Source organism: Hypanus sabinus, chromosome 1, assembly GCF_030144855.1.
Source record: "Hypanus sabinus isolate sHypSab1 chromosome 1, sHypSab1.hap1, whole genome shotgun sequence".
NCBI classification, from domain to species: Eukaryota; Metazoa; Chordata; class Chondrichthyes; order Myliobatiformes; family Dasyatidae; genus Hypanus; species Hypanus sabinus.
Window position 1 is genome coordinate 187,615,704 of NC_082706.1, and position 25,320 is coordinate 187,641,023.

Consider the following 25,320-nt stretch of genomic DNA (forward strand, 5'->3'; position numbering starts at 1 on the left):
CCCTCTCAACTCTTTTTCTCTTCCCATGGATGCAGCCTGACTTGCTGAGTACAGCATTTGCTGTTTTTACCTTAGCTCTTTATTTGATAAGCTTTGTTAAATGTTCCTGTAATAAGCCTAGTAAAGATTCAAGGGAGTGTGATTCATAGAACCTGGCAAATCCCAAGAGAGTTTGGGAATTGGGTCCTAGGTGTGAGAGATAGCACATAGGAAATATACCAGGTTAGTCATAAAAGATCATCGGAGCTACCTCCTCCCTCAACCCCACCCTCCACCCAATGAGTGGTGAAATTGCATGCGATTACAGTGATACACACAGCAAACCTTCAGGATTTCTAAATAATGTAAAGCAAATTATAATAATTTTACTGCATATTGAAGTGTGGAAATATTAAACAGTATGAATGGAACAACAATATTTGATTCCTTATAAAGACGTTCCATTAACAAGTGATTTTAATTAAACCTACTTACTCTGATTGTCCCCATGGAAGAGGATGAACATTATAATTTGCCAGGTAATGTGGACTGTACCTGGCTTCAAAGTATATCACTCCTTCATTAGCTTTGTCTTCCACAAGTTCATAAGCTATTTGCTGAATAGCTTCTCTGCTACCACTGGAAAATTAAATGTTATTAAACATAAATAGTTTGAACATTTGCAAAGCTCTAACTCATTTTGAGTCTTGCAAATTAGCTGAAGCAGTACAAATGCTCCTGGTAGAGCAACACTGAACTCATTGTTAACAAATCACAAGCAACATCAATCTGCTAGTTTCACCGACTGCTAAAACTGCATGTTATCTGAAGACACTTAATAAATCTTGGTGAATTATTTGGACAGCAGCTATCCAATTTCTATCATAGATGATAAACATCACAAGAAATACAGTAAAGTTATATTTTTAATTGATGAATAATCAATCCAAGTTCTGAATTTACAGGTAAATTATAATTTTCATTCAATGCTGATATGCTGCTGCTATGTATTTTTGAAAGTTATGTAAATCATGTTTATTAATAATGATCCAAATGGCTTGCATCATTCAAAATACTATAGTTAGGCATGAAGTTTCTTTTTGTGGGGAAGTCCGGGACCAGAGGGCACAGCCTCAGAATAGAAGGATGCCCCTTTAGAACAGAGATGGATAGGAAATTCATTAGCCAGAGGCTGGTAAATTTGTGGAATTTATTGCCACAGATGGCTGTAGAGCCTAAGTCATTGGATGTATTTAAAGTGGAGTTTGATAGTAAGAGTGTCAAAGGTTATAAGGAGAGGCAGGAGAATGGGATTGTGATGGATAATAAATCAGTCGTGACAGGATGGCAGAGTGGACATGGTGGGCCAAATGGCTTAATTCTAACCCTATTAAAATTTAATATGTCTGAACAGAACATAATTGTACCCGATTCAATACACATTTTATTCTAACTGTAATAAAAATATCCAGGCATCATACAAAGCATACAATTTTTAATCCAACTAATCCACATTAATATCTGTGGAGTGAGAAACAGAATTAATGTTTCAATTCAAAGACCTCTTAGAGCAGATCATGAAACATCAATTTTATTTTTTTTCTATGCTGTGCTATCTTATCAATTCTTATCAGTATACAGCACTCTAGTGCAATGTAGCTAATTTGAAAACCAAAGAACTTTTACCATATATGCATTTTCAAATGAACAAAGTAAAATTCATGGAAGAACTTGCTCAATTTCATGTATTTTGTCATAAAACAGGAAATAATGACAGCCCACTGTGATAAGGTTAAATTCCTTTTATGAGCTAACAATTATTGAAATGATCTGGAACTAATTTGCTCTTATTAGAGCCCTACTCTCTCATGGCCTTTTTTAGTGTACTGTTCACCACCACGCTTCACAACGTCATCCTTGCACTCCAGAGAGATGACAGAGTGGGATAATTATTTTCCACCATTTCTTATGGAGAAGTTGCTCCTCATGCAATTGATAAAAGCTAGTGCCTCTTCAGTTACTGATGTAACATTAAAGGTTTGAATATCCCCAAGAAACAAATTTTCATTACATCAGATTAATCCTTGTGATGATGTTGTTTCTTTATACTAGGAAATAACGTTAGTCAATATCCCAAGAGTTTGCACCTTTCATTAATTTAAACCCATGTGAACAACTTGAACTATTAGGATAAAAGTATAAATGTATCCCTTATTTACGTATCCTGAAAGAACAAGGAATATTTTTTTTTTGTTTTCTTTACGTGGAATTGGGAAGGGACAGCATTTGACAAAGTTTGATAGGTTCTTGATGAGTAAGGGCATCAATGGTTATGGGGATAAGGCAAAAGAATAGGGTTGAGAGATATAATAAATCAGCTATGATGGAATAGCAGGGCAGACTTGAAGGGCTGAATGGCCTAATTCTGTCCCTCTGTCTGATAATTATCTTAGGATAAAGTGTGATATGAGAATATACTTACGCAATCACAGGCATATAGTAAGTGAACTTTAACAAAATGTCTCTAAGAGTTGATGGTTTGCTGCAGGATATGAGTTTCTGAAGCTCATGTTCATTTTCTGCTGGCAGCTGGATTTCCCTTTTCCTGAAGTAAAGAAATTTCATTATATTTTACAATTAAAGTGTTTTTATTTCTCTAAGATTCAACAATTTTCATGTAAAGACGTAACAATGTGATTCAAAAATAGGCAACAGCAAATCAATTTTAGGCCGGGTCAAAAAAGATATATCAGATGAACAAAAATAAAATCTTAGAGGATTTTTAAAAGTGGAAGCAGCAGCGAACAAGGCAGAAATGAATCATAAAATCATGAAAAATGCAGATTTGAGTTTTGTCAGTAAACACTTTAACGAAAAAGGAAGCAGTGGAAACTGGTATATCAAATGGAGGCACAAGAGACTGCAGAAACTGGAATTTGGAGTGATAAACAATTTGCTGGAGGGACTTAGCATGTCGAATCTTTGGGAGGAAAGGAACTGCGGGCATTTTGAATTGAAACCCTACATCAGGTGGGGTGATCGCAATAAAGAGAATTGGGGGCTGAGAAAGGAGCCCACGATGATTGGTGGACTGGGGAGAAGAGTAAGGTGATAAACAGGTTGCCCCAGGAAGAGTTGGGAGCAGGAGTGGAGTTGAGATTGGGGTGGGTGAATCATAGATGGAGGCAAAGAGAGACAAGAAAGGAAAACAGATGAAGCAAAGCTTTTCATTATTAACAAATAAAAGCTCACAAAACTCTTCATTACTTTCCTATTTTCAGCGGAACTAGTCTTCATCTCCAAAATCTCCTTGTCATTATTGTAATGAATTTAAATGTAATTTTAATATCCTATCTATAAAGAAACATCCAAAACTGCTCATTAGCTTTAATTACTTATTATTCATATTCTTTTTACAATATTCTTTATTCTCATGGTCTCTATTCCAATTCATGAATTCTAATATGTTGTTAACATTTTAAAAGCTTTTTCTCTCTGCACATACAATTGTGAGCATAAGTTCAGATTCTATCCTATTTGTCCACTTGTTCATACCACTGGACCAGGAATTCTGAGGTTGAGATGGTGGAACTGCCCCAGTGCAACTGCTTTTCCACTGTAAAAACTTTCCCACACAGGTCTTCTGTCATTGTCAGAGACGATGGACAACCGCCGCCACCACCCTTTTTGTCCACATCAATCATTTCAATTGAATTTCCAGATACTGTAACAACACACATATCCATGATAAATTGAATCTGCCAACCTTTACTGGACTGAACGCTCACTAACACCTCTACTTCCTCAGCAGACTAAAGAAATTTGGCATGTCCTCATTAATCCTTATCAACTATTTCCAATTTTTTCTGGGTGCACCATGGCTTGGTATGGGACTGCTCTGCCCATGACTGCAAGAAACTGCAGAATGGCGAACACAGTTCAGCACATCAGGGAAACCAGCTTCCCCTCAATGGATTCTGTAAGTATTTCTTGCTGCGTGTTCAAATACACCACCCACCCCAGACATTTTCTCTTCTCTACTCTCTACTGGTAGGAGATACAAAGGTCTGAAGCTTATATCACCAGGCTCAAGGATAGCTTCTATCTCTGCTGTTAACAGACTATAGAATGGTTTCCTGGTATGATAAGTTGGACAGGACTTCACAATCCACCTCATTATGATCTTGTAACTTACTGTCAACCTGCATTGCACCTTGTCTGTAGCTACTATGCTCCATTCTGATATAGTTTTACCTTGTACCACCTCAGAGTACTGTGTAATAAATTGATCTGTATGAATAGTATGCAAGACTAGCTTTTCACTATACTGTAGTACAGGTAACAGTAATAAAGGAATTCCTAATTAGTAATGGAAGCAGGCAGTTAGGTAGAGTTCAGGAGGCTTTCAGATAGACTCATCAATATAAAGGAAATGGAGGGATCGATATGGGTGATTCACAGGAAAAGAAACAGGAAAAGAACTTTTAGCATAACTTGATGTGAAGACTGGTACAACATCATGGACCAGATGGCCTATCCAGTGTTGTACTGTTCCATATTCTATGTTTACAATTCATCTCAATTCTCTGAAAAGTGTTCCCTTTTACCTTATGGGTAAAGTTGCCTTATATTCTATATTCTTCTATTTGCTGATTCAGCTGTTAATTTATTTTTCTAAGAAGATATTGTGGGTGAAAGGTCAAAACTTCTCTCCATTCAAGCTGTTGTACTCACTGAGTGTTTGCAGAAATTTGTGCTTTCTTTCTTTATTGAAATCTTTTGCAAACTGCTGACCCCCTTGCCCTAGTCAAAAGGTTCTGGACTGAAGTCCCACTCAGAGGTTTAAGACATAACCTGGCACGTTGGACAATGAAATGTAAAATCTCAACCTTGACTTCAAACATTGCTGTGATCTTATTTCATTATCCCTCCAAGTACCACACCCAATCCTTCTCTTGACAGTGTATTCATGTGAACTCTCTACTTCTCCAGATACTGCTTACTTCCTACTTCCACCATCAGAGACTGTTCCTTTATGCGAAAGCCACTTTCCCTGGCTACCTAGCTTCCTACTTCAGATAGCCATTAAAAACCAATCTAGATCTCCACATCACTGTCCATCTTTTTTTTTTCCTCTTTACTTCCTCGTTTTCTGCTTGGTTTCCACCTTAGAGTTTGTTTTACAGTGGGAAGCACACTCTGAATGGAATCTTCATATCCTGTGCCTGCCTAAAATCTTCAACTTCTTAGAGCATTTTTTTCCAGTGGAAGACACTAATAGAAAACTCTTCATGTCATGTCATTGCATCACTTCTTAGAAATGTATACAGCATCTTGGCGTATGGCTAAGTACAGCTCCAACACCAAAAACAAGTTTGCTGATGTAACACTGCTGTTGGGGGCTGCATCAAATGAGGAGATGAATACAGGAGGGAGATAGAAAACATGGCTGAATAACGTAATAACAACCTCTCACTCAATGGCAATAAGACAAGGAACTGATTGTGGCCTTCAGGAAAGGGAAAACCAGAGGTACATGAGCCAGTAGTCAATCGCGGATCAGAGGCGGAGATGTCAGTAGCTTTAACTTCCTAGGTGTCACTATCTCAGAAGACCTGTGCTGAACCCATCTACAAATAAAATTGCAAAGAAAACACGGCAGTGCCTCTACCTCCTCAGGAGTCTGCGGAGATTCACCATGTCATCAAAATCCTTTGGCAAACTTCTGTATGGTGGAAAGTGTGCTGACTGGCTGCTTTACAGCCTGGTATGAGAACACCAATGCCTTTGAGCTGAAAATCCTACAGAAGATAGTGGATTTGGTTCAGTACATCATGGCCAAAATCCTCCCTACCACTGAGCACATCTACATGAAATGTTGTCGCAGAAAAGCAGCATCCATTATCAAAGAACCTCACTGCCCAGTCTATGCTCTTTTCTCGCTGCTGCCTTCAAGTAGAAGGTACAAGTTCCTCAGGACTCACACCACCAGGTTCAAGAATAGTTACGACCCCTCAACCATAGGCTCGTGAACAATATTCATTTAAGGACTCTTTGATCGTGTTATTTTATGCTTATTATTTATTCCCACAATACTTATAAAATGTATTCATCCCCCTTGAAAGTTTTCATGTTTTATTGTTTTACAACATTGATTTAACTTGGCTTTTTATGACACTGATCAACAGAAAAAGACTCTTCCGTGTCAAAGTGAAACAGATCTCTACAAAGTGATCTAAATTAATTACAAATATAAAACACAAAATAATTGTTTGCATAAGTATTCACTCCCTTTAATATGACACACCTAATCATCACTCAACAAGAATTGGAAAGAAATGGCACAGCTGTAAATCTGCCTAGAGTAGGCCGTCCTCAAAAACTAAGTGACTGCGCAAGAAAGGGGACTGGTACAGGAACTGTACTATCCTCAATCACAGGGCACTGCAGAGAGTGGTGCAGACAGCCCACAAATCTGTGGATGTGAACTTTCCTCTATTAAGGATATTTACGCATAAAAATGGCCCAGAGGATCATCAGTGACTCCAGCCACCCGAACCACAATCTGTTTCAGCTGCAACCGTCATGGAAACGGTACCATTAAGACCAGGACCATAAGGTTCCAGGACAGCTTCTTTCACCAGGTATCAGATTTATTAATACACATTGATCTGACTGCATATCTGAACGTACATTGTGTATCTGTCTGTACGAAACAATTATGTATACAATCTTAGTGTTTGGGCAATATCCTCCCACATTTCCCTTCATTGCCTGTACATTGTGACAGAGTCACAACATAAAGGTTTTTACTCCCTTGGATGTATGAAATAAAATAAATACAAATGTAAGTATATAATATATAATAAGTAAAAAGAACAGTAGTGCAGATTATTATCTAAATGGAGAGAACATTCAAACAACAGCAGTGCAGAGGAACTTAGAAGTTCTTGTGCAAGACTCTCAGAAGGTTTATTTATAGGTTGAGTCTGTGGTAAAGAAGGTAAATGCAATGTTGGCATTTATTTCAAGGATATAAAATACAAAAGCAAGGAGATAATGCTGAGGCTTTATAAAATGCTAGTCAGGCCACCTTGGATTATTGTCAACAATTTTCAGCCCCTTATCTAAGAAAGGATGTTTTGTTATTGGAAGGAGTCCAGAGAAGGTTCACGAGGATGATTCCAGGAATGAAGGGATTAACCTATGAGTGTTTGGCAGCTTTGGGACAGTACGCACTGGAATTTAGAAGAATGGGTGTGGATCTCATTGAAACCAACAGAATGTTGAAGGGACTGGATAGGGTGGATGTGGAGAGGATGTTCCCTCTGGTGGGGATATCTGGAACTAGAGGGCCAGTCTCAGAATTAAGGCGCGACCTTTTAGATTGAAGGTAGAGTTTTTTTTAGCCAAAGAGTGCTGAATCAGTGGAATCGTCTCTATTTCCTGAGGAGGCTGAGGTCCTTTAGCATCTGCCGGACGATGCTGAGGATGTTCTACGAGGCTGTGGTGGCCAGTGCTATCATGTTTGTTGTTGTGTGCTGGGGCAGCAGGCTGAGAGTAGCAGACACCAACAGAATCAACAAACTCATTCGTAAGGCCAGTGATGTTGTTGGGGTGGAACTGGACTCTCTGACAGTGGTGCCTGAAAAGAGAATACTGTCCAAGTTGTATGCCATCTTGGACAATGACTCCCATCCACTCCATAATGTACTGGTTAGGCACAGGAGTACATTCAGCCACAGACTCATTCCACCGAGATGTAACACTGAGCGTCATAGGAAGTCATTCCTGCCTGTGGCCATCAAACTTTACAAATCCTCCCTAGGAGTGTCAGACACCCTGAGCCAATAGGCTGGTCCTGGACTTATTTCCACTGGGCATGATTAACTTATTATTATTTAATTATTTATGGTTTTATATTGCTATATTTCTTCACTATTCTTGGTTGGTGCAGCTGTAACAAAACCCAATTTCGCTTGGGATCAATGAAGTATGTCTGTCTGGCTGAATGCTCTGCCACAAATGGCGGTGGAGACCAAGTTCATGGATATAATGAAGGCAGAAGTTGATCATTTCCTGATCAGTCAGGGCAGCAGAAGATATGGCAAGAAGGCAGGTGTATGCATTTGAGTGGGATTTGGGATCAGTCACGGTGGAATGGCGGAGCAGACTTGGTGGGCTGAAGGGCCTAATACTTCTCCTATATCTTATGGTCTTATAGTCTATGCTCTTTTTGGTCATCAGATTAAACGCTATGTTTGGCATAAGTCAAACACTGCACATCATCAAAAACGTACCATCCCTATCACGAAGCATGGTGGTGATTGCATCATGCTGTGGGGATATTTCACTGCAGCAGGCCTTGGAAGGCTCGTGAAGGTAGAGGGTAAAAAGAATGCAGCAAAATACAGGGAAATCTTGGAGGAAAACCTGATGCAGTGTGCAGGAGAATTGTACTTTGGGAGAAGATTTGAGTTCCAGCAAGACAATGACCCCAAGCATAAAGTCAAAGCTACACAGGAATGGCTAAAAACAACAAAGTTAATGTCCTTGAGTGGCCAGGTCAGAGTATAGACCGCAATCTAATTGAGAATTTGTTGCTGTACTTGAAAAGGGCTGTTCACTCACAATTCCCATGCAATCTGACAGAGCTTGAGCAGTTTTGTAAAGAATTATGGGAAAAATTGTAGTGTCCAGATGTGCAAAGATGATGGAGACCCATCCACAGAGACTCAAGGATGTGATTGCTGCCAAAGGTGTACCTACTAAATACTGACTTGAAGAGGGTGAGTAATTATGCAATCAATTATTTTGTAGTTAATAATTGTAATAAATTTGTGGAAATTTATTTTCACTTTAACACAAAAGCGTCTTTTCTATTGATCACTGTTAAAAAAGGCTAATTAAATCCACTGTGATTCAATGTTGTAAAACAATAAAACATGAAAACTTCTGGAATGACTTGCTGAAAGTAAAACAGAATTGGCTAAAACAATGTTTATTAAACTATTTATTTATCTATTGTTTAATTGATTGACATCCAGCACAGAAAAGGTCCAGCTGGCCCTTTGAGCCACACTGCCCAGTAAACCTTGATTTAATCGTAGCCTAATCACCAGACAATTTACAATGACCATTAACCTACAACCAGTAGTTCATTGGACTGTGGGGGGAAAGTGGCATGCGGAGGAATCCCACACAATCATGGGGAGAACATGCAAACTCCTTACAGGCAGTGGCGGGAATTGAACCTGCATCACTGGAACTGTAAAGTGTTGTGGTAACCACTACGTTATCATTTATTTTCAGAAAAGAAACATATACTACAGAGAGAGGACTTTTGTAAAGCCAATCTTCTGCTCTGATCCAAGGTCAGTTCATAGGCTGATCAGCAGCTGCAAACAGTTTGAGCTGGCGTCAGGGGCCAGGGTCAACCACACGAAGAGCGAAGCCATGCTCTTCAGCAACTGGCCCGACCAATCCAGTGTCCCCTTCACCATCAGGTCTGATCCCGTGAAGGTGTTGGGGATCTGGTTCATAGGGGCCAAGGTGTGCAACAGGAACTGGCAGGAGCAGACTGCCAAAGTGAAAAAGAAACTGGGACTGTGGGAAGGGCGCTCCCTTTTGATAACTGGCAAGAACCTGGTCATCAGGTGTGAGGTGCTCTCAGGGCTGCTGTACTTGGCGCGGGTGTGGCCTGTACCCCGCTCCTACAGCTCGGACATCACCCGAGCCGTCTTCAGATTAATCTGGGGATCCAAGATGGATCGGGTCAGATGGGCCACCATGCACAAGTCCCTGGACAACAGGGGCAAAAACATTCCCAATGTCACCTTCACCCTGATGGCCAGCTTCATGTGTGGCTGCATCAGGTTGTGTGTGGATCCCAGGTATGTGGGCACCAAGTACCACTATGTGCCCAGGTTCTACCTGTTGCCCTGGCTATGAAGGATGGGTCTGGCCCCACTCCCACTCAATGCCCCAGTCAGCTGATGGTTGCCACCATACCTGTCCTTCGTAGAGAAGTTCTTTCAGGTCAACGCCTTTGACCACAGGGCCATCAGACACTGCAGGAGAAAGACATGATGGACACAGTGGGGTGGTTTCCTGAGCAGACTGTCCAGTTCATCTGGCAAAATGCCTCATCACCAGACCTCACCAACAGGCACCAAGACTTCACCTGACTGGCGGTGAGAGGGGCCCTCCCAGTCCAATCCCTCCTGTGCACCTGGGACGTCATCTCCACACCCCGCTGCCCACGGGAGGACTGCAGTGAGGCGGAATCAGTGACCCACCTCTTTGCACACTGTGGGTTCGCCAAGAAGGTGTGGAGGAGGATGGAAGGGACAGTGTTGTGATTCATCCCCAGCAACTGCGTAACAGAGGACTCTCTGATCTATGGGCTGTTCCCGAGGATGCACATGGAGACCAACATCTGGTGCTGCTGGCAGATCATCAACTCGGTGAAAGACGCTCTTTGGTTGGCCTGAAACTTGATGGTCTACCAGCACATGGAGATGTCCGTGAGGGAATGCTGCCGACTGGCACGTTCTTGGCTGCAGGATTACGTGCTGAGGGATGCACTGAAACTTGGTGCAGCTACCGCAAGGGCCCGGTGGGGAAGGACCACAGTTTAGGGTTCTTCTCCCGCGGGAGTTGAGGGGTAGAGGGGCAGAGTGTATACCCTTCAACAAGGGTATATAAATATGAAATAGAATGCCACCTGGGTGGCTAAAAGTGTGGAAATGTAAAGACCGTAATGGAAACACCTGTAAAGGATTGAGAATCATTGAATGGTTTATTGTACATAATTTTATTTTTGAATAAAGTGTATTTTGTTTAATAAAATAAATCTGTAGGCACACTCCAATGGCTGGGTAAAGACTGTTTTTGCACAGGAACAAAGGAGTCTGAAAGAAATTCTCTGAGTGGAAAGCCATGACAGATGTATCATTTTAAATTTTATTTCTTTCTAAATGGATTATGTAGGAGTGTAACAGATTAATAACATAATACAATGGATTGGACAGCAGCTGCAGAATTGAAAGGAACCATTAGCAAGAACGCCCAGCAGCAGGGAACAAAGGCTGGAGCAGGAAACACTAACAGGAGAGACAAAAACAGCATTCAGTGAACAACTAAGCAAAAGACATCGGTAGTAGAGCTGAGGAAGGAAAAGATGAAGATCGGAAACTGACAGAGTGTAGGAGAGAAACAAAAGCAGAGGTGTTAAGAAATGACAATGAACAAACTGGAAATAGATCAATATAAAGCGAAATCGGGTGGCAGCATTCAGTCTACCAGAGACTCAGTGGATTAATTTGTTAGCCAGGAACACATGTACATATTTTCAGATTGTTGTTTAAGAATATAAATTTACTTTACAAATATTAAGAAATTTATTGTATGTTAATAAAGGAAGTACTACTGTTTCTGGAAATGCCTCTGAAATCACTCTTCCAGGATGATGTTTAATAGTAAAAGGAAGGGCAAAGCATTGATGGATTTGAAAGAGGAAGTAAAGGACAAAGAGACTCTTGCCTTTTTAGGGATCCCTGATCCCTAGACCCTACTGTTTAGAAATCATTCTAATACGCATATTTCTATTGTTGCTTGTCTTCACACGAGGACATACATATTGCCTAATTGTCGGCAAAACTCAGAGAGTACTTGAAACGGTCTGTCACTAGCTGAGCAACTCTGGTAGAACTAGCAAATCAAGTGTGTACTCAGAAATCCCCATGGGAGAAAATGTTGTTGATATTGCAAGCCAAAAGGGATAACATAGCTGATATCAGCAAAGCTGAAGGGAAGTGGCTACAAGTGGCTCTATACAGCAAGCAGAGAAAGTATGTGTTATGCAGGAAAGTCACTGTTCAATTTATTCTGATCATTATTTTCAAACTTTAATGCTGGTAGGTGATTGACTTTGAATACATTTGACTAATAGGAATAGAAGAACTTCTGCTAATTGTTAGATAATTTCATTTTAAAGACAAAATGTGTTTGTAATTAGCTTGTTAAAGTTCTGCTAAAAGAGGAAAATAGTGGCCAAGAGACTGAACAGTTATCATGACATATTGGCAAACAGCTATGAAAACCACCACCCTTGCAGAGCGTTCCATGAACTCACCACTCTCTTAACACAGAGTGGTGGGTGCACAAAATGCTCTGCAGGAGGTGGCGGTAGAGGCAGATACATTTGGGGCATTTAAGAAAATCATAGATAGGCACATGGAAGATAGAAATATTGAGAGATATGTAGGAGGGAAGGTTTGAATTGATCTTAAGCGTAGGTTAAAAAGTCAACACAACATTGTGGGCTGAAGGGCCTGTACTGTGCTGTAGTACATGCTATATTCTATGTAAAAATTAGCCACAGAAAATTAGCAATTTTCTTTAATTATTCCTGCCCAGAGGGTTACAGAGTAGTACAAATCATTCAACTTTTGGTTTTACTGACATTTGAAAGGTATAATCAGAATTTTAATGATCTTGCTCTCTAATTTTCTATCTGGGGCACATGGCCACTCATATCAGAGGCAGAGTGGTTAAGCTATCCTTGGACACGTGGAAGTTTCAAATCTACAAAACCAGCTGGGCTAGACATTCAGTCTGACCTCACACGTTAGTGATTATTTGCCAAGAATAGGTATACTGCCCACTTGCAAGGTCCATTATTTGGTGACTGAATAATTCATGTATATGTCAGTCCAGGGATATGAAGTAACAAAGCGCCAATGTTCCCTTCTCACTGCTTTGCAGAAATACATCCAAAACATCCCCCAGACTCATTAAGATTCAAAGATTCAAGATTCAAAGCACATTTATTATGAAAGGACATATACAGCTAGAATTTTGTCTGCTAGCAGGCAGCCACAAAGCAAGAAACCCAAATAACCCATTTTAAAAATAAAGACCAAAAACCACTGTGCAGAGAAAGAGAGGGAAAAAAAATCACTAATCATTCACACAATAGAAGCAAGCCACCAAAGTTCTGAACCAAACTGAGCCCCAGATTCACTCCCAGCGCAGCCATAGTAGGCCCAAGCCTAGGTCCCATCTCATCACACCAGTGGGCCAGATTGCAGAGCAGCTGGATCAGTTCACAGTCTCATTGCCATGGAGAAAGGAAGGAACATTCACAGGAGAATGAGCAAAATCAGCCTGACCCTCACCTTCATTCTCAACACTTGGGCTTCCAGCTATCTGTACCCTCTTAAGTGACTAACAATAACCCTCCTACTTTGCCATCCAAGTAGTCAAGCCAAATTTCTGGAGGGCCATAACAGGAGTATCATTGATCATCATCTATTTAGTGATAACTCTACTCTGGTGGTCAGCAGTGGAGAACCTTGGCAGCAGCCAGCAAAGCTTCTACCCACGCAGCAGGGATGGCATTGTTAGTCATCCGAGGCCGGAGACCAACCATTGTGAAGAGCCAAGAAGCCTGGATTCCAGACGCTCAGTGAAAACATCTATAGCCAGTCCCAAGTGTGATAGATTGTGAATGGTAGCTGCCTAAATATTGCATAATTAACTGTGTTGTGACCGAGTGAGTGGGAGAACTTACATTTTCACCTGGATCCAATGCATTTTTGACTGCCTTGAAAACACCTGGGTAAACACACTTTAAGGGGTATTGGTTGAAGTGCTCAGAAAAAGTAGTATTATTTGTAACTCATTCATTATGCACATATATAAAAAAGAGGTATTATTACTTACTTGGCATAGTTCAAAATCCTTTTAAGTCTTATGGCTCCATCCAGATGGACATAAAGTTCAACCTGTAATTAGGATTGAAATTACATAATACTTATTAAATCAGGAATTAAAATATTTTACTTGATTTTTGCAAAACATAAACCAGCACCCCATGGCACAATCCAAATACAGGCCCTTTGGCCCACAATGCTGTGCCGAACATATACATACTTTATAAATTACCTAGGGTTACCTATAGCCCTCTACTTTTCTAAGCTCCATATACCTGTCCTGTGGCTGGTAGCACAGTGACATCAGTGCCGGACTCCGGAGTGGAGGTTCCCAAGTTCGAATTGTTACGTACCCCATAACTGGGTCACTTACCAGCAAAGATAGAGAGGTCCGTTGAAGTCTGATGGTACTATTTTTAACAGTATTTATTGATAAAAATACACAAAAATAATATCAATGCAAACATACAGATAATAGACGTTGTCAATACTAAATCTAAAAGCGCGGGTATAATAATGATCAATAAGAAATAGCTCTATCGTTGTCTAGGGGATAACGTATTGTCCGATGGAAATATAAAAGTCACTCTCAAGTTCATTCAAGCTGCAGCTTTTTGGTTGGAGAGAAAGATGGATGTTTAACTTGCCCATTCCTTTTACGATGTCAATCCTTCGAGAGTCGTTGGGGGCTGATTTCCCCTTTTGTTGTTAGCTAATGCCGTTCTTCCGTGGCAAGACCCACCAATTCCGAGGCACATGGAAAAGGACGCACGTGGGCTTTTCCATCGGCTTTCACTATTACGCTGTTACAGGAGTTCTAGCATTTCTTCTGGTGTGTCTGAGGGGCTGTTCCCACAGACCCTCTTTTATCCCCACTCACGGGGTCTCAGATGTCAATCAGTTTGGGGAGGATGCCATCCCCCAACCAGCCTACGTTGCCTGATTCCTTGAGGGCATCGATGAATAGCACAGTGCTCAATACACAATTTTGTCTCCAAGAGACAATAGCCGTTATCAATGGTTCTGCCTTTCGGAGGCCAGGACACATTCCAAACTCTTTGTGGATTCTGCATGTCTTTCTCTCATTTCCTGGGTCTCCTGACCTGACTTAATAGCGATCTTGTGATTCTCAAAAAGGATGGGGGGAGCACAGGCGTAACAGAATCCAGTCGGGCCGCTCCCGGACACGCTTTCCATCCGTGCTGGGTTGAGTATCAAGCTCACAACTCGGCCTCGTAAAAAAAAACACTGCGCTGTGAGAAGGACATGGGGGACCACTCACAGAATCTTTCCTCCAAGCCAACCAGTTTGAAAAAAAAAAGTGGTCGCCGACACTCTGGCAGAGTATGGCACACAAAATAAAAGTATCCAAGAGACTCTTAAAAGACCCTATTGCATCCGCCTCCACCACCATCGTTGGCAGCCCATTCCACCACTCATCACTCTCCGCGTAAAATACTTACCCCAGACATCCCCTCTGTATCTACTTCCAAGTACCTTAAAACTGTGCCTTTTTTGGGAACTTGATTGAACAGCTTTTTTTAATATAGGGTACATCCACTATTAAACAATTTTTATAATAGCCATCAAATGAATTCCAATAATAAAACTGGATTAGTTGAGGAAATAGTGTAGTGCTGTAGGTAAGCCATACAGCACCAGCAATCGGGGGTCAATTCCAGTCTCTGTCTGAAAGGCGAATGCACTTTCTCCCTGTGGGTTTCCTCCAGGTGCTCCGGTTGCCTCCCACATTCCAAAGACATACAGGTTAGTAAGGGTCATAAGTTGTGGGCATGCAACGCTGGTGCCAAAAGCGTGGTGACACTTGCCCCCAGCACATGCTCGGACTCTACTCCTGGGTTTCTTCCAAGAGCTCCGGTTTCCTCCCTCATTCCAAACATGCACAGGTTAACAGGTGAACTGGTCACATGGTTGTAGTTGGGGTCTCATGAGCTCATTGGGACAGAAGGGTCTGCTACTGTGCTGTATATCTAAATCTCTAGAAGATATTTCTAGGTAAAGATCAAAATAAAACAAACCACTCAACTGGTGAGACAGACAATTGTTGATTAGAGCTGAAGCAAAGAACTGAGCCTGCTGTTGGGAGTCGCTCTCAGGCAGGAAGAGGGGTAGAGGTATCCAGAAGTGGTGAAGATGACAGAGGTAGTGAATAGGTGATGGTATGGGGAGTTGTATGGAGGAAGGTGAATGGCAGGTTTCTGGAAAATGGAAAAGTAAGTGGTAAATTGAGGATTGTAGTGGCCTATCTCCAGTGACTGGGGTGTATGGGGTGTCTGGGGGGGGGTAGCACCTTTGGTGAAGGGGCTCATTGTAGCCATTCTGACTTACCTTTGGTCCCCACTGGACACTCAGATCTCATCTGTGCCTCCAAGTAGCTGTTTGCATCTGACAGTGGCCACACCCCAGAACACCACTTCAATGGGCAGGCTAAACCAGGCGAGGGTAGCCAGCAGCCTCATGCCTTGGTGAGATAGGGAAATGTCTGTCCTACCATATGAAGTCAACTTTAGCAGACTGGGCGGAAGAGATCTACAGTGAGATCCAATGGCTAGGAAGGCAGTACTGAAACACACCCTGGAGAGCAAAGGCAGAGGAGACGTCATGTTCATCCACTGCAAGGAAGACCCCAGTTTGTGATACTTGTTTGTACCAATGGACACAGACGTCTGAGGTCGAGTGAGTGGAACTGCACCAGTGCACAGCTTTTCCACTTGTCTAGGTTTCCTGTCATCGACAGGCAGGATGTACAACCACCTAAATATCTCCAGTAATGAAAGCAGTAGACAGGATTTAAATAAAAGGAAGGAGAGGAAGAGTTTAGATTAACAAAGGATTTGAAAAAAGCATGAAGAGATATTGCAGGTGGAAGACCTTTAAGAGATGGAGTACTCTTAGGGTTTTGTAAAGTAGTAAGCAACGTGAGAATGCTTTAGGGTTAAAGGTAGCACCAAGGAATTATATTGAATGACAGTGGCTTTGGGAGTAATCACAGGACAGCCTCTAGATACATCCTTTGACCAAGTGCAAATTAATTTAGACAGAGTTGAAAGTTGTCAATGCTGAACATTTAGAAGGGTTTTGTGCTGGAGTAATAACAGGTAACTTATAGCTGTTGATTAAATTTGATGGAAAAATGTCACCAAATAGGGTAATTTCGATTATATGAGTTAAATGGTTTAGATGTTTTCAGTACAAACATTTGGTCATATAGCAGCTGTGTGTAGGGATAAAAAGTGGTGTTATAGACGTGCTGGAGAACATGATTATGGTAACTGGGACAAAGACATTAGGCCAAAATGTAGCAATTGTGGAGGGGAACATAGTTCTGCATATGTAGGGTGTTCTGGAGATAAAGTTATGGAACTGCAACGTGTTCAGGTAAATATGGGCATATCATATGCAGAGGCTCTTAAGAGAGTACAGAAAACTGTGTCAATGGGACCTATTAATAAACGAAATGGAAAAATATTGGTCAGTGTGAAAGTGCATGATTTTATAACAAAGGATTTGTTGATAAATATTGTTTTCTTTTTTTGACAGATGTGGTAAATTATACGGCACAAACTAAAAGTAGGACAGAAAATAAAATTAAAATTATATTAAAAGCTACAGAAAAAACATCTAGAGATAAAAGACTTAACATCTATAAGTTATTAATGGTGTTTTTCAAGGCAAGATAATTAACATTCAGACTTCAAAGAAGGGTTATTAATGCTTTATCTCTCCTTTTTTTTCCCTGAAGCTTATAATGGAATGCTAGAAGTTTGTTAGATTATACTCTGGAGAATTTTTTGCTCTTAGTACTAGGTTGTAGTGACGCAAACGTGAAAGGGACGCCACTGGAAAACTTCATGGATGAAAAGTATCTGGTGTGCTTTTACGACCTGCTGGGAAGGTACCGAAAAACGACTCAACAGTAATGCCAGCAGCATGTAGGAACTGCCATAATATCAGGAATTTGTGACCAAAATTTGTAGTCGCATTCAAACCCTCAAATCAGCGGCAACCACTTCGGGAGCTTACAAGTGAGCAAAGGAAGAACCAGCAGGAATGAAGAGCATAGTGACAGCAAGTGCCAAACACGGGTAACAGCGTGCCCCGCAATTTCATCTCTCTCCAGAAGCACAAGTGGAAGCGCGCCCACTGGACGAACTTTAAATTGATTAAATAATATAAACTATTAACTGATACCTTTTATTTGATATTCTGCAGTTTTATTATTTTCGTTGGGGTCGTTAACAGGAACCGTCCATCTGTTGAATAAAGCGTGGGTAGTTTTCATACCGACTGGAACGGGTAGACAGGTAGGGAGCACTCCATTACAATTTAAAACATTTCAACTATATAGCCCAGCGTAACATTGGAACCAAAAACATGAGCACTCCCACGATAAAGCAACTGCTCCACACTTCCAAAGCGGAATTCTGCATCCACTGAACACCCCAGTTATTATTGGTGCAAAGCAATTAAACTCGAAAGTTGGAGGTACCTTCAGACAATTCCCTAAACCAGTCACTTATACACAGTAGAACTGCTTCTCATAACTTCAGATTAATTATGTTTGAAACATCTTTTGTTTTTTCATTAAAATGACTATTTAAAAGTACTACTATGCGAACATGAGCGCAATAAATGCAATCGATTTAGAGGGATGCAATACCACAGAGTAATTTGAAACTCCCTTATAGAACTTGATTTCGCAGCAAATCCCATCGCTTTGCCAAGCCCCATTTAAGCTTTACCTTTGGTTTGGGGAACGGTGTTGGATTTTTCCCCGCCATCCTCCGATCATGTAAGTTGTGGGTGATCAGATCATTCCGTCGAAACCAACGAGTTCTAAGCACGCCCCTTCCTACCCAATTGCACAGGATATTACCCTTCAAATGCTATCTAAATACACAGGCATTTCACAGAATTTTTTAAAGAACGAGTGAATCATCGAATTGCCCTCCCCCTCATCTTTTCACCTGCCTATCACCTTCCCTGGTTTGCCGCCTTCCCTTTCTTCCTTAGTTCATTGTCCTCTCAGATTTCTGCTCGGTCTGCTTTTCACCTTTCACATATCACCCCCCCCCCCCACCATCACGCAGCTTCTCACTTCATTCCCCCCTCCCCAACCTACTCATCGTCCCTTTCACCTGCTTTTACTAGCACCCGTCAATTTGTACTCCTTTCCTTCCCCACATGTCTTACTCTGGTTTCTATCCTCCTTCCTTTCCAATTAATGAAGGGTCTCAACCCAAAACAGTGATTGTTTATTCCCCTCCATAGATACTGCCTTAATTTGCTGAGTTCCTCCAGCAGCTAGTGTGTGTTGGTAACCCGCAGGTGATGGTATACCAATGTACCTATTCTCCAGATCCCTGTGGTTGTGGAGGGTCCAGGTTTGCAATTTGATGTCAAAGTAGTCTAGACGAGTATCTGCAGTGCATTTTGTAGATAGTGCACTCTGCAGCCATCTGTGCAAGTGGCAGAGAGAATTAATTCTAGGATGCAGATCAATGTCAATAAGGTGGAAGACTTTGTCCAGGATAATGTTGAACCTATTAAAAGCTCATAACTGTGTTTATCCAAGCAAATGAGGAGTTTTGAAAGGCTTTTGAGTGTTGGAAAGACTTCAGGTTGCCAGGAGGGAAGTTGTTTGCTGCAGGACACTCACACATAAGAGTATAAGCTATACTGTGGAGTAGAATTAGGCAATTCATCTCATTGTGTCTGCTCTGCCATTTAATCATGCCTGATTTTTTCCTAACCCCATTTTCCTGCCTTCTCCTTGTAACCCATTACCCCCCTTACCAATTAGAAACCTATCAATCTCAGTCTAAAATATATCCAATCACTTGGCTTCTCCACAACAGAAGAAAGTAAGTCACAAAACATGGGCTTGGCACCACATTTCCACAACTGGCTCACCAGTCCATGCTCATGTGTGTAGACTGGACCCAGAAAAGTTGGCAATCACAAAGGCTCAGTTTACCAACATGGAAAGACTTGACATTGTACGCCAGTCGAATAACCCCTGGGCTTTCCCCCTCCATATGGTCCCTAAGTCCGATGGTGGTTGCTGCCCATGTGGTGATTACCAACGTCTTAACAACCACTGTCGATCATTACCCTGTCCCACACATCCAAATCTTTTCAACACATTTAGCTGGAAAGTTAATTTTTTTCGAAGTTGATTTAGTTAGGGTGCCTGTGTTCTCAGAGGACATTTCCAAAATGGCTGTGATAATCCTATTTGGCCTGAGTTTCTGTGCATCCCATTTAGGACGAAAATGCAGCACAGATTTTCCAATAGCTGATGGACTCTGTATTAAAAGACTTAGATTTTCTTTTTGTTTACATGGATGACATACTTGTTGTCAGTGCATCAAAATCTGAACACATATCTCATCCCAGCACACCCTTCAAGCACTTAAGCCAACTGGGTGGACTATTAACCCTGCTAAATGCCAATGCGGGTTGTCGACCATTGACTTTTCACCCACAACATCTCTGCAGAAGATGCAAAATCCCTTTCATCAAAAGTAGCAGCTATAATGGATTTCCCACCACCCCATACTACTAAAAAGCTACAGGAGTTTTTAGGTTATGGTGAATTTCTACCACTGCTGAATTTATGCCTCCCCTTTATAGTGTGCTCAAAGTCAATCGCCCTAAACAGGGGCTTGACTGGGCAGCGGACATGACCGGGGCATTTGATGATACCAGCTATTACTACTGATGCTTCAGATTATGCTGTGGATGCTTGCACAAACAATTGGTAGGAGGCATGTGGCAGCCACTCACCTTCTTCAGCTGGCAGCTACCCTATATGTCCCCCTGAAAGGAAGTACAGGCAGTCCCCGGGTTACGTACGAGTTCCGTTCCTGAGTCCGTCTTTAGTTCAGATTTGTACATAATTCGGAACAAGTAAATCCGGTATTATTTAGTGTCAGTTCGTCATAGTATATATTTTACCTTTCTATGCATATAAAACACTTAAGAAACGTATGTATTCCAATAATTAAACCACTGCAATGCCTAGTAATAATTGTAGCTTTCATTGGGGCAGGGCGTTTCACATGCTCCATTATTCTCACTTTATCCATTTAAAATTGTTCTGATTGTTGACCGACTGTAGCCTAACGCTTTTCCAATGACCAATGGCGTTTCATCTCTTTCCAAACGCTTTATTATTTCCACTTTATTTTCAATCGCAATCGCTTCCCATTAATGGAACAGAAATACTGCGGGTGGCAGGTCCCGAGCTCCGCCAGCTCCCAAGGTCCACTGGGTCCTAAGGAGCACCGCTCTAGACAGACTAAATGGAACAAATGGGGGCTGTGCTGGATTTGGGTATTTGATCCTCCACAATATTCCGCAAGGGAATTTAAACTGGAGGTGGCAGTGTTTTTTTTAATGAGGTCGAGTTGCGAACTTGACATCAACCCGGCATGGATGGGTGCGGGATCAATGTGAATCTTTCTAAGAAAAATTTAAGCCAAATACTCAACACAGTGTCAATGGCAACAACTTAAAATGGCGGACGGCGTTGCGATCTGACTTAAAATGGCAGACGGCGTACTCCTTCCTCGGTTTGTAAGTACGAGTTGTCCGTAAGTCTGATGTTTGTAACTCGGGGACTACCTGTACAGCATGTCTGATTACGAATTCTCAGTCTCTATCCGGCTGTCAGCCATTTTAATTTTCTTCTAGAGGGTCACCATTTCACAGCACTTGTTGACCACAAAACCCCCATGCAGGTGATGGCTAAAATATCATACCCTTAGTTTGCATGACAGCACGCCACCTGGCCTACATATCAGAGTTCATGACTGATATAACATATCAAGGGGAAAAATAATGTCGTGTCTGATTGCCTCTCACGGCCAGTGGTTGAGGCCATACACATAGCGGTTGACTATGCTAGCATGGTAGCCGACCAGGCATACTGAACAGCAGTCACAGGCCTGCAGTTGGCTGACATTAAGTTCAGGGAAGCTGGGGTTTCTCTCCTGTGTGATGTCCCAATTAGTCACCCTCGCCCTATAGTGCCTGCAAACTGGAGGTGGATTATTTTTATATCCATACATGGCCATTCACATCTGGGTCAGAAGGCCTCACAGCTGGTTGCACTGAAGTCTGTGTGGCATAGTCTTAGAAAGAACGTACACGGAGTGCAGCCTGTGAGGAATGCCAGTGGGCAAAAATTACCTATCCAGACATCATCGGCACTTATTGAGGTCTCTGAGCAACGGTTTGACCATGTCAATATGGACCTGTTGATCCTCTTCCCCTCCCCACAGTATCACCAAGGTGAACCGTTCCACTAGGTGGCCGGAATTTGATCCCCTAGCATTGACGATGGCTGCAGAGGTGGCTCAGGCATTCATCAGCATCTGTGTTGTCCAGTTTGGCACCCCATCCAATATTTCCTCTGACTGCAGTCTCCAATTCATTGCTGAATCTATTTTGAATCTATTCAATTAATTCTATTCAATCTATTCTATTGAATCTATTTTGAATGCTGAATCTATTCATGCAATGCTGAATCTATTTCACCACATAAATCAGCAACCCTTAGTTTTGTTTCAGAAATTATAATTATTTAAATGTTCATTTTACCATTAGTAAAAGTGACCTCAAGGTATTGATTAGAAATAAAAGGCACAAACCTATCAAATTCCAATTAAAAACAGCGCATGATGTGTTTTAGTAATGTAAGATTCAGATTTCACGTTTTAAATCATTTGTTCTATCGGTAATGTGAAGTGCTTACATTTTGATTGAATTATTTCATTTTGCTCCCCTTCCATGAACAATTGTTCAAATTCCACTTTATTTTGCAGTCTCTTGGAGCAAAGCAGTATTCAAGTAATATTGGGATGAAAATCACAGGACTCTGATAGATCATGGGACAATACAGATAAGAAAGTTACCGGTGGTAAAAATTTCAAAACAAAGAATAGTCAAATCAGTTAAGTGTGTTTCTAAATTGAATAATCTAAAAGAAAGCATTTTAGGATGTATATTGTATACATTTCTTTGACATTAAATTCTACCTTTGAACCTTTGAACGCAACCTGAGCCAAGCAATTGGTAACAACTACTCCCGGCAGTTCATACTTTTTTAAATAATTTTGGACTCTTTTGATTATCTAATATCTAAACATTAGTTTACATTTTCTAAACTTTCACCATTTGTTCTGTCAAAACATTCAATCATGACCTTAAGTGTCAGCTCATCATAGCTAGTGGTTGTCACATATTTTGAATCAGCACAGTCTGTCAGCCTCCAATAAGTATGTCCTAGAAATCATCCAATGTTTAGAAAGCTGCTTATGTTAGCAGTCCATAACACATCAGCAACTTTCTTTTCCTCTTGAGGGCCAGCCAATGCAACATTTCTTAGTATACGTGACCTTTTCTTTAGCATTATTTCTATTTCATGAGCTGGGAGGAACTACAGACCACAGCACCAGTGGTGACGAGCAAGAGCATATGGTCAAAGGAGGCAGAGGAGTGCTTACAGGACTGCTTTGAGTCTACGGACTGAACAATACTCAGGGATTTATCTTCAAATTTGAATGAATATGCCACATTTGTCACTGACTTTATCAAGACCTGTGTGGATGAATGTGTGACTTCAAGATCATACCGGACTTACCAAACCAAAAACCGTGGATGAACTAGGAGATTCATAGTCTGCTGAAGGCTAGATGTGTGGAATTCAAGACTGCTGATCCAGAACTATACAAGAAATCCAGGTACAACCTATAGAAGGCTATCTTAAGAGCAAGAAAACAATTGCAGTTGAAGATTGTGATGGAATAAGATGCACGTCAGCTTTGGCAGGGTTTGCCCGCCGTTACTTCCTACAAGGCAAAACCTAACATCACAAAGGGCTGTGATGCTTCACTCCCAGATGAGCTCAATGCCTTTTATGCACACTTTGAAAGGGAGAATGAATCCCTGCAGCATCTCTACCTTGGAAGATGACATCAGAACATCTTTCAAGAGGGTGAACCTTCGTAAGACAGACAGACATACTTTATTGATCCCGAGGGAAATTGGGTTTCATTACAGCTGCATCAAGGATAGTGAAGAAATATAGCAATATAAAACATAGATAATTAAATAATAATAAGTTAATCATGCCAAGTGGAAATAAGTCCAGGACCAGCCTATTGGCTCAGGGTGTCTGACACTCCTAGGGAGGAGTTGTAAAGTTTGATGGCCACAGGTAGGAATGACTTCCTATGCCGCTCAGTGTTACATCTCGGTGGAATGAGTCTCTGGCTGAATGTACTCCTGTGCCTAACTAGTACATTATGGAGTGGATGGGAGTCATTGTCCAAGATGGCATGCAACTTGGACAGCACCCTCTTTTCAGGCACCACTGTCAGAGAGTCCAGTTCCACCCTCACAACATCACTGGCCTTACAAATGAGTTTGTTGATTCTGTTGGTGTCTGCTACTCTCAGCCTGCTGCCCCAGCACACAACAGCAAACATGATAGCACTGGCCACCACAGACTCGTACAACATCCTCAGCATCGTCCGGCAGATGTTAAAGGACCTCAGTCTCCTCAGGAAATAGAGATGGCTCTGACCCTTCTTGTAGACAGCCTCAGTGTTCTTTGACCAGTCGAGTTTATCGTCAATTCGTATCCCCAGGTATTTGTAATCCTCCACCATGTCCACACTGACCCCTTGGATGGAAACAGGGGTCACCGGTGCCTTAGCCCTCCTCAAGTCCACCACCAGCTCCTTAGTCTTTTTCACATTAAGCTGCAGATGATTCTGCTCGCACCATGTGACATGAGGGTGGTGAAGAAAGCTTTCAGTATGCTGGCCTTTATAAATCAGAGCATTGAGTATAGGAGTTGGGATGTAATATTAAAATTGTACAAGGCATTGGGAAGGCCAAATTTGGAGTATTGTGTACAGTTCTGGTCACCGAATTATAGGAAAGATGTCAACAAAATAGAGAAAGTACAGAGAAGATTTACTAGAATATTACTTGGGTTTCAGCACCTAAGTTACAGGGAAAGGTTGAACAAGTTAGGTCTTCATTCTTTGGAGCGTCTAAGGTTGAGGGGGGACTTGATAGAGGTATTTAAAATTATGAGGGGGATAGATAGAGTTGACGTGGATAAGCTTTTTCCATTGAGAATAGGGGAGATTCAAACAAGAGGACATGAGTTGAGAGTTAGGGAGCAAAAGTTTAAGGGTAACTCGAGGAGGAATTTCTTTACTCAATGAGTGGTAGCTGTGTGGAACGAGCTTCCAGTAGAAGTAGTAGAGGCAGGTTTGGTATTGTCATTTAAAGTAAAATTGAATAAGTATATGGACAAGAAAGGAATGGAGGGTTATGGGCTGAGTGTGCGCCAGTGGGACTAGGTGAGAGTAAGCATTTGGCATGGACTAGAAGGGCCAAGATGGCCTGTTTCTGTGCTGCAATTGTTATATTGTTATATATGGTAGTGTAAGTGTCCTTAATGGCGGGAAGAGAGACCCCGAAGATCTTCTCAGCTGACCTCACTATCCGCTGCAGGGTCTTTTGATCCGAGGTGGTGCAATTTCCAAACCAGGCAGTGATGCAGCTGCTCAGGATGCTC

At 41.5% G+C, this 25,320-nt stretch overlaps 1 pseudogene; it reads right to left on the reverse strand.

Annotated features, from left to right (window-relative positions):
* Positions 1-18,499, reverse strand: part of LOC132406952 (adenosine deaminase-like) — a 55,065-nt pseudogene extending 36,566 nt beyond the window's left edge.
* Between the last annotated feature and the right edge of the window lie 6,821 nt (positions 18,500-25,320).